This window comes from Arachis stenosperma, chromosome 5 (genome assembly GCF_014773155.1).
Source record: "Arachis stenosperma cultivar V10309 chromosome 5, arast.V10309.gnm1.PFL2, whole genome shotgun sequence".
Taxonomy (NCBI): Eukaryota; Viridiplantae; Streptophyta; class Magnoliopsida; order Fabales; family Fabaceae; genus Arachis; species Arachis stenosperma.
In genome coordinates, this window is record NC_080381.1 from 78,198,025 (window position 1) to 78,207,129 (window position 9,105).

A 9,105-nucleotide genomic window follows, 5' to 3' on the forward strand; every position below is an offset into this window, starting at 1 on the left:
TGATCTCACGGAATGGTTGGCTCGTTTGTCAGGCGAGCACTCGGTTGTCAGGCGATCAACCATGCATCGTGCAATCAGGAATCCAAGAGATATTCACTAAGCCTCAGATGCTTGTAGAACAAGAATGGTTGTCAGTCACCTTGTTCATGAGTGAGAATGATGATGAGTGTCAATCATCACCTTCATCAAGTTGAAGAACAAGTGATATCTTGGACAAAGAACAAGCGGAATTGAATAGAAGAACAATAGTAATTGCATTAATACTCGAGGTACAGCAGAGCTCCACACCTTAATCTATGGTGTGTAGAAACTCCACCGTTGAAAATACATAAGAACAAGGTCTAGGCATGGCCGAATGGCCAGCCTCCCAAAGTGATCAAAAGATCTAAAGAAAAAGGTTCCAAAGATCCGAAGATTCTTAATACAATAGTAAAAGGTCCTACTTATAGAAAACTAGTAGCCTAAGGTGTACAGAAATGAGTAAATGACATAAAAATCCACTTTCGGGCCCACTTGGTGTGTGCTTGGGCTGAGCAATGAAGCATTTTTCGTGCAGAGACTCTTCTTGGAGTTAAACGCCAGCTTTTATGCCAGTTTGGGCGTTTAACTCCCATTTAGGTGCCAGTTCCGGCGTTTAACGCTGGAATTTCTTGAGGTGACTTTGAACGCCGGTTTGGGCCATCAAATCTTGGGCAAAGTATGGACTATCATATATTGCTGGAAAGCCCAGGATGTCTACTTTCCAACGCCGTTGAGAGCGCGCCAATTGGGCTTCTGTAGCTCCAGAAAATCCACTTCGAGTGCAGGGAGGTCAGAATCCAACAGCATCTGCAGTCCTTTTTGGTCTCTGAATCAGATTTTTGCTCAGGTCCCTCAATTTCAGCCAGAAAATACCTGAAACCACAGAAAAACACACAAACTCATAGTAAAGTCCAGAAAAGTGAATTTTAACTAAAAACTAATAAAAAATATACTAAAAACTAACTAGATCATACAAAAAACATACTAAAAACAATGCCAAAAAGTATATAAATTATCCGCTCATCACAACACCAAACTTAAATTGTTGCTTGGGGCTGAAGATCAAATAAGATAAAAAGAAGAGAATATGCAATGAATTCCAAAAACATCTATGAAGATCAGTATTAATCAGATGAGCGGGGCTTTTAACTTTTTGCCTCTGAATAGTTTTGGCATCTCACTCTATCCTTTGGAATTCAGAATGATTGGCTTCTTTAGGAACTCAGAATCCAGATAGTGTTATTGATTCTCCTAGTTAAGTATGATGATTCTTGAACACAGCTACTTATTGAGTCTTGGCCGTGGCCCAAAGCACTCTGTCTTCCAGTATTACCACCGGATACATACATGCCACAGACACATAATTGGGTGAACCTTTTCAGATTGTGACTCAGCTTTGCTAAAGTCCCCAATTAGAGGTGTCCAGGGTTCTTAAGCACACTCTTATTGCCTTGGATCACAACTTTCTTTCTCTCTTTTTTTTTTTATTTTTTTTTCGTTTTTTTTTTCGTTTGCTTCTTTCTCTTTTTTTTTTTGTATTCACTGCTTTTTCTTGCTTCAAGAATCATTTTTATGATTTTTCAGATCCTCAGTAACATGTCTCCTTTTTCATCATTCTTTCAAGAGCCAACATTCATGAACCACAAATTCAAAAGACATATGCACTGTTCAAGCATACATTCAGAGACCAAAAGTGTTGCCACCACATCAAAATAATTAAACTGTTATAAAATTCAAAATTCATGCAATTCTTCTCCTTTTCAATTAAGTACGTTTTTGTTTAAGAGAGGTGATGGATTCATAGGACATTCATAACTTTAAGGCATAAACACTAAGACACTAATGATCACAAGACACAAACATGGATAAACATAAGCATAAAATTCGAAAAACAGAAGAATAAAGAACAAGGAAATCAAAGAACGGGTCCACCTTAGTGATGGCGGCTCTTTCTTCCTCTTGAAGATCCTATGGAGTGCTTGAGCTCCTCAATGTCTCTTCCTTGTCTTTGTTGCTCCTCCCTCATGATTCTTTGGTCTTCTCTAATTTCATGAAGGATGATGGAGTGTTCTTGATGCTCCACCCTTAGTTGTCCCATGTTGGAACTCAACTCTCCTAGGGAGGTGTTTAGTTGCTCCCAATAATTTTGTGGAGGAAAGTGCATCCCTTGAGGCATCTCAGGGATCTCATGATGAGAGGGGTCTCTTGTGTGCTCCATCCTTTTCTTGGTGATGGGCTTGTCCTCATCAATGGGGGTATCTCCTTCTATGTCAACTCCTACTGAATAACAGAGGTGACAAATGAGATGAGGGAAGGCTAGCCTTGCCAAGGTGGAAGACTTGTCCGCCACTTTATAGAGTTCTTGGGCTATAACCTCATGAACTTCCACTTCTTCTCCAATCATGATGCTATGAATCATGATGGCTCGGTCTAGAGTAACTTCGGACCGGTTGCTAGTGGGAATGATTGAGCGTTGTATGAACTCTAACCATCCTCTAGCCACGGGCTTGAGGTCATGCCTTCTCAATTGAACCGGCTTTCCTCTTGAATCTTGCTTCCATTGTGCGCCCTCTTCACATATGATTGTGAGGACTTGGTCCAACCTTTGATCAAAGTTGACCCTTCTTGTATAAGGATGCTCATCTCCTTGCATCATAGGCAAGTTGAATGCCACCCTTACACTCTCCGGACTAAAATCCAAGTATTTCCCCCGAACCATAGTGAGATAATTCTTTGGATTCGGGTTCACACTTTGGTCATGGTTCTTTGTGATCCATGCATTGGCATAGAACTCTTGAACCATCAAGATTCCGACTTGTTGAATGGGGTTGGTGAGTACTTCCCAACCTCTTCTTCGGATCTCATGGCGGATCTCCGGATATTCACCCTTTTTGAGTGAAAAGGGGACCTCGGGGATCACCTTCTTCAAGGCCGCAATTTCATAGAAGTGGACTTGATGCACCCTTGAGAGGAATCTATCCATCTCCCATGACTCGGAGGTGGAAGCTTTTGCCTTCCCTTTCCTCTTTCTAGAGGTTTCTCCGGCCTTGGATGCCATAATGGTTATGGAAAAATGAAAAAGCAACGCTTTTACCACACCAAACTTAAAATGTTTGCTCGTCCTCAAGCAAAAGAAGAAAGAAGATAGTAGAAGAAGAAGAAATGAAGAAGAGAGAGAGTGGTGGTGGGGTCCTGTGGGGTCCACAGATCCTGTGGTGTCAAGGAAAAGTCATCCCTACACCAAGTGGCATCAAAATCCACGTTTTGAGCCATTTCTGGCGTTAAACGCCGGGCTGGTGCCCATTCCTGGCGTTTAACGCCAGGTTCTAGCCCTTTTCTGGCGTTTAACGCCAGTCTGGTGCCCCTTTCTGGCGTTAAACGCCCAGAATGGTGCCAGACTGGGCGTTAAACGCCCAACTGCTAGGCTTACTGGCGTTTAAACGCCAGCAGCTTCTTCCTCCAGGGTGTGCTGTTTTTCTTCCTGTTTTTCATTATGTTTTTGCTTTTTTCATTGTTTTTGTGACTTCTTATGATCATCAACCTACAAAAAAGATAAAATAACAAAAGAAAATAGTTAACTATAAAACATTGGGTTGCCTCCCAACAAGCGCTTCTTTAATGTCATTAGCTTGACAGAGGACTCTCATGGAGCCTCAGAAATACTCAGAACCGTGTTGGAACCTCCCAACACCAAACTTAGAGTTTGAATGTGGGGGTTCAACACCAAACTTAGAGTTTGGTTGTGGCCTCCCAACACCAAACTTAGAGTTTGACTGTGGGGGCTCTGCTTGGCTCTATTTTGAGAGAAGCTCTTCATGCTTCCTCTCCATGATGATAGAGGGATGTCCTTGGGCCTTAAACACCAAGGATTCTTCATTCACTTGAATGATTAACTCTCCTCTATCAACATCAATCATAGCCTTTGCTGTGGCTAGAAAGGGTCTGCCAAGGATGATGGATTCATCCATGCACTCCCCAGTCTCTAGGACTACGAAATCAGTAGGGATGTAATGGTCTTCAACTTTTACCAAAACATCCTCTACAAGTCCATAGGCTTGTTTTCTTGAGTTGTCTGCCATCTCTAGTGAGATTTTTGCAGCTTGCACCTCAAAGATCCCTAATTTCCATTACAGAGAGGGGCATGAGGTTTACACTTGACCCTAAGTCACACAAGGCCTTCTTGAAGGTCATGGTGCCTATGGTGCAAGGTATAGAAAACTTCCCAGGATCCTGCCTCTTTTGAGGCAGTTTCTGCCTAGACAAGTCATCCAGTTCTTTGGTGAGCAAGGGAAGTTCATCTTCCCAAGTCTCATTTCCAAATAACTTGTCATTTAGCTTCATGATTGCTCCAAGGTATTTAGCAACTTGCTCTTCAGTGACATACTCATCCTCTTCAGAGGAAGAATACTCATCAGAGCTCATGAAAGGCAGAAGTAAGTCCAATGGAATCTCTATGGTCTCATTTTGAGCCTCAGATTCCCATGGTTCCTCATTGGGGAACAAATTAGAGGCCAGTGGACGTCCAGTGAGGTCTTCCTCAGTGGCGTCCTCTGCCTCCTCTTCCTTCCAGGGTTCGGCCATGTTGATGGCCTTGCACTCTCCTTTTGGATTTTCTTCTGTATTACTTGGGAGAGTACTAGGAGGGAGTTCAGTAACTTTCTTACTCAGCTGACCCACTTGTCCTTCCAAATTCCTAATGGAGGACCTTGTTTCAGTCATGAAACTTTGAGTGGTCTTTATTAGATCAGAGACCATTGTTGCTAAGTCAGAAGTACTCTGCTTAGAACTCTCTGTCTGTTGCTGAGAAGATGATGGAAAAGGCTTGCCATTGCTAAACCTGTTTCTTCCACCATTATTGTTATTGAAACCTTGTTGAGGTCTCTCTTGATTCTTCCATGAGAAATTTGGGTGATTTCTCCATGAAGAATTGTAGGTGTTTCCATAGGGTTCTCCTAGGTAATTCACCTCTTCCATTGAAGGATGCTCAGGATCATAAGCTTCTTCTTCAGATGAAGCTTCCTTAGTACTGCTGGGTGTATTTTGCATTCCAGATAGACTTTGAGAAATCAAATTGACTTGTTGAGTCAATATCTTGTTCTGAGCCAGTATGGCATTCAAAGTGTCAATCTCAAGAACTCCTTTCTTCTGACTAGTCCCATTGTTCACAGGATTCCTTTCAGAAGTGTACATGAATTGGTTATTTGCAACCATTTCAATTAGTTCCTGAGCCTCTGTAGGCGTCTTCTTCAGATGAAGAGATCCTCCAGCAGAGCTATCCAAAGACATCTTGGATAGTTCAGAGAGACCATCATAGAAAATACCTATGATGCTCCATTCAGAAAGCATGTCTGAGGGACATCTTCTGATTAATTGTTTGTATCTTTCCCAAGCTTCATAGAGGGATTCTCCATCCTTCTGTCTGAAGGTTTGGACTTCCACTCTAAGCTTACTCCATCTTTGAGGTGGAAAGAATTTTGCCAAAAAGGCATTGACTAGCTTTTCCCAAGAGTCCAGGCTTTCTTTAGGTTGAGAATCCAACCATATTCTAGCTCTGTCTCTTACAGCAAAAGGGAATAGCATCAGTCTGTAGACCTCAGGGTTAACCCCATTAGTCTTGACTGTGTCACAGATTTGCAAGAATTCAGCTAAGAACTGATGAGGATCTTCCATTGGAAGTCCATGGAACTTGCAATTCTGTTGCATTAGAGAAACTAATTGAGGCTTAAGCTCAAAGTTGTTTGCTCCAATGGCAGGGATAGAGATGCTTCTCCCATAGAAATCAGGAGTAGGTGCAGTGAAGTCACCCAGCACCTTCCTTGCATTGTTGGCATTGTTGTTGTTTTCGGCTGCCATGGGTTCTTCTTCCTTGAAGAATTCGGTCAGGTCCTCAACAGAGAGTTGTGCTTTAGCTTCTCTTAGTTTTTGCTTCAAGGTTCTCTCAGGTTCAGGGTCAGCTTCAACAAGAATGCCTTTGTCTCTGCTCCTGCTTATATGAAAGAGAAGAGAACAAGAGAAATGTGGAATCCTCTATGTCACAGTATAGAGATTCCTTGAAGTGTCAGAGGAAAAGAAAAATAGAAAAAAGAAGGTAGAAGAATTCGAACTTGATGAGATAGAGTTCGAATTGTGCATTAAGAAGGAGCAGTACTCCATAAATAGAAGGATGTGAGAAGGAGGGAAGAGGATTTTCAAAAATTAATTAAAATGATGTCAAAAACATTTTAAAAATTGATTGATAATTTTCGAAAATTGAAAGTGGAAAAGAAATAAAGTGATTTTTGAAAAAGATTTTGAAATTAGAAGTTAAAAAGATTTGATTGAAAACTATTTTGAAAAAGATGTGGTTGAGAAGATATGATTGGTTAAAAAAAATTTTGATTGAGAAGATATGATTTGAAAACAATTTTAAAAGATATGTTTTGAAAATTATTTTAAAAGATTTGGTTTTGAAGATTAGTGACTTGCCTAACAAGAAAAGATATGATTCAAACATTAAACCTTTCTCAACAGAAAAGGTAACAAATTTGAGATGTTCAATCAAATCATTAATTGTTAGGAAGTATCTTTGAAAAAGGAAAGAAATTGATTTTGAAAACATTTGATTGAAAAGATATGATTTGAAAAAGATTTGATTTTGAAAAACTTTGAAAACTTGAAAAAAATTGATTTTGAAAACAAAATCTTCCCCCTAGCACCATCCTGGCGTTAAACGCCCAGAATGGTATACATTCTGGCGTTTAACGCCCAAAATGCTACCTCTTTGGGCATTAAACGCCCAACCAGGTACCTTGGCTGGCGTTTAAACGCCAGTCTGTCTTCTTCACTGGGCATTTTTGAATGCTCAGCTTTTTCTGTATAATTTCCTCTGCAGTATGTTCTGAATTTTCAATTCTTTGTATCATTGACTTGAAAAGACACAAATTAAAAATATTTTTTGGATTTTTAATAATCAAAATGCAACAAGAATCAAATAACAATGCATGCAAGACACCAAACTTAGCAGTTTGTATACTACTGACACTATATGAGACGCATAAACACTCAAGCCAAAAGAATTCAAAGATCAGAGTAAGAAATCATCAAGAATTACTTGAAGATCCTTAAGACACATGAATGAATGCATGCAATTGACACCAAACTTAAGATGAGACACTAGACATCAAATATTTTTGGTTTTTTATGATTTTGTGATTTTTTTTGTGTTTTTCGAAAATTAAGTGGGAAAAGGTATCAAAATTCTTAATGAGAATTCCAGGAATCAGTGCAATGCTAGTCTAAGACTCCGGTCCAGGAATTAGACATGGCTTCACAGCCAGCCAAGCTTTCAAAGAAAGCTTCGGTCCAAAACACTAGACATGACCAAAGGTCAGCCAAGCCTTAGCAGATCACTGCTCCAAAAGCAAAATTGATGAAAATCAACAAGCTCTTGTGGTGATAAGTTGAAACCTCGGTCCAATCAGATTAGACATGGCTTCTCAGCCAGCCAGATTTCAACAAATCATCATGAAACTCTAGAATTCATCTTCAAGAATTTCGAAAAAAATAAATACCTAATCTAAGCAACAAGATGAACCGTCAGTTGTCCAAACTGAACAATCCCAGGCATTGTTACCAAAAGCTTGCTCAAAACTTGAACAGTCCCCGGCAACGGCGCCAAAAACTTGGTGCGCGAAATTGTGAACAATACTTTTCACAACTCTCATAATCCCTGGTCATGAACTCCAAAAACTTGGTGGTTCAATTCCATGGCATTACACAACTTCGCACAACTAACCAGCAAGTGCACTGGGTCGTCCAAGTAATACCTTACGTGAGTAAGGGTCGATCCCACGGAGATTGTTAGCATTGAAGCAAGCTATGGTCATCTTGTAAATCTTAGTCAGGTAAACTCAAATGTATATGATGATGAACGAAAATAACATAAAAGATAAAGATAGTGATACTTATGTAATTCATTGGTAGGAACTTCAGATAAGCGCATGAAGATGCCTTCCCTTCCGTCTCTCTGCTTCCTACTGCCTTCATCCAATCCTTCTTACTCCTTTCCATGGCAAGCTCGTGTAGGGTTTCACCGTTGTCAATGGCTACCTCCCATCCTCTCAGTGAAAGCGATTGCATATGTCCTGTCACGGCATAGCGGAATTCAGCTGTCGGTTCTCGGTCAGGCCGGAATAATATCCATTGATACTTTTGCGTCTGTCACTAACGCCCCGCCTGCTAGGAGTTTGAAGCACGTCACAGTCATTCAGTCATTGAATCCTACTCAGAATACCACAGACAAGGTCAGACCTTCCGGATTCTCTTGAATGCTGCCATCAGTTCTCGCCTATACCACGAAGACTCTGATCTCACGGAATGGTTGGCTCGTTTGTCAGGCGAGCACTCGGTTGTCAGGCGATCAACCATGCATCGTGCAATCAGGAATCCAAGAGATATTCACTAAGCCTCAGATGCTTGTAGAACAAGAATGGTTGTCAGTCACCTTGTTCATGAGTGAGAATGATGATGAGTGTCAATCATCACCTTCATCAAGTTGAAGAACAAGTGATATCTTGGACAAAGAACAAGCGGAATTGAATAGAAGAACAATAGTAATTGCATTAATACTCGAGGTACAGCAGAGCTCCACACCTTAATCTATGGTGTGTAGAAACTCCACCGTTGAAAATACATAAGAACAAGGTCTAGGCATGGCCGAATGGCCAGCCTCCCAAAGTGATCAAAAGATCTAAAGAAAAAGGTTCCAAAGATCCGAAGATTCTTAATACAATAGTAAAAGGTCCTACTTATAGAAAACTAGTAGCCTAAGGTGTACAGAAATGAGTAAATGACATAAAAATCCACTTTCGGGCCCACTTGGTGTGTGCTTGGGCTGAGCAATGAAGCATTTTCGTGCAGAGACTCTTCTTGGAGTTAAACGCCAGCTTTTATGCCAGTTTGGGCGTTTAACTCCCATTTAGGTGCCAGTTCCGGCGTTTAACGCTGGAATTTCTTGAGGTGACTTTGAACGCCGGTTTGGGCCATCAAATCTTGGGCAAAGTATGGACTATCATATATTGCTGGAAAGCCCAGGATGTCTACTTT

At 40.8% G+C, this 9,105-nt stretch overlaps 1 non-coding gene across 1 annotated transcript; it reads left to right on the top strand.

Annotated features, from left to right (window-relative positions):
• The first annotated feature begins 5,361 nt into the window (after nt 1-5,361).
• LOC130984250 (small nucleolar RNA R71) lies at nt 5,362-5,469 on the top strand. The gene has a single exon (XR_009088196.1). It is a non-coding gene; the product is annotated as a small nucleolar RNA R71 (small nucleolar RNA).
• The last annotated feature ends 3,636 nt before the right edge of the window (nt 5,470-9,105 follow it).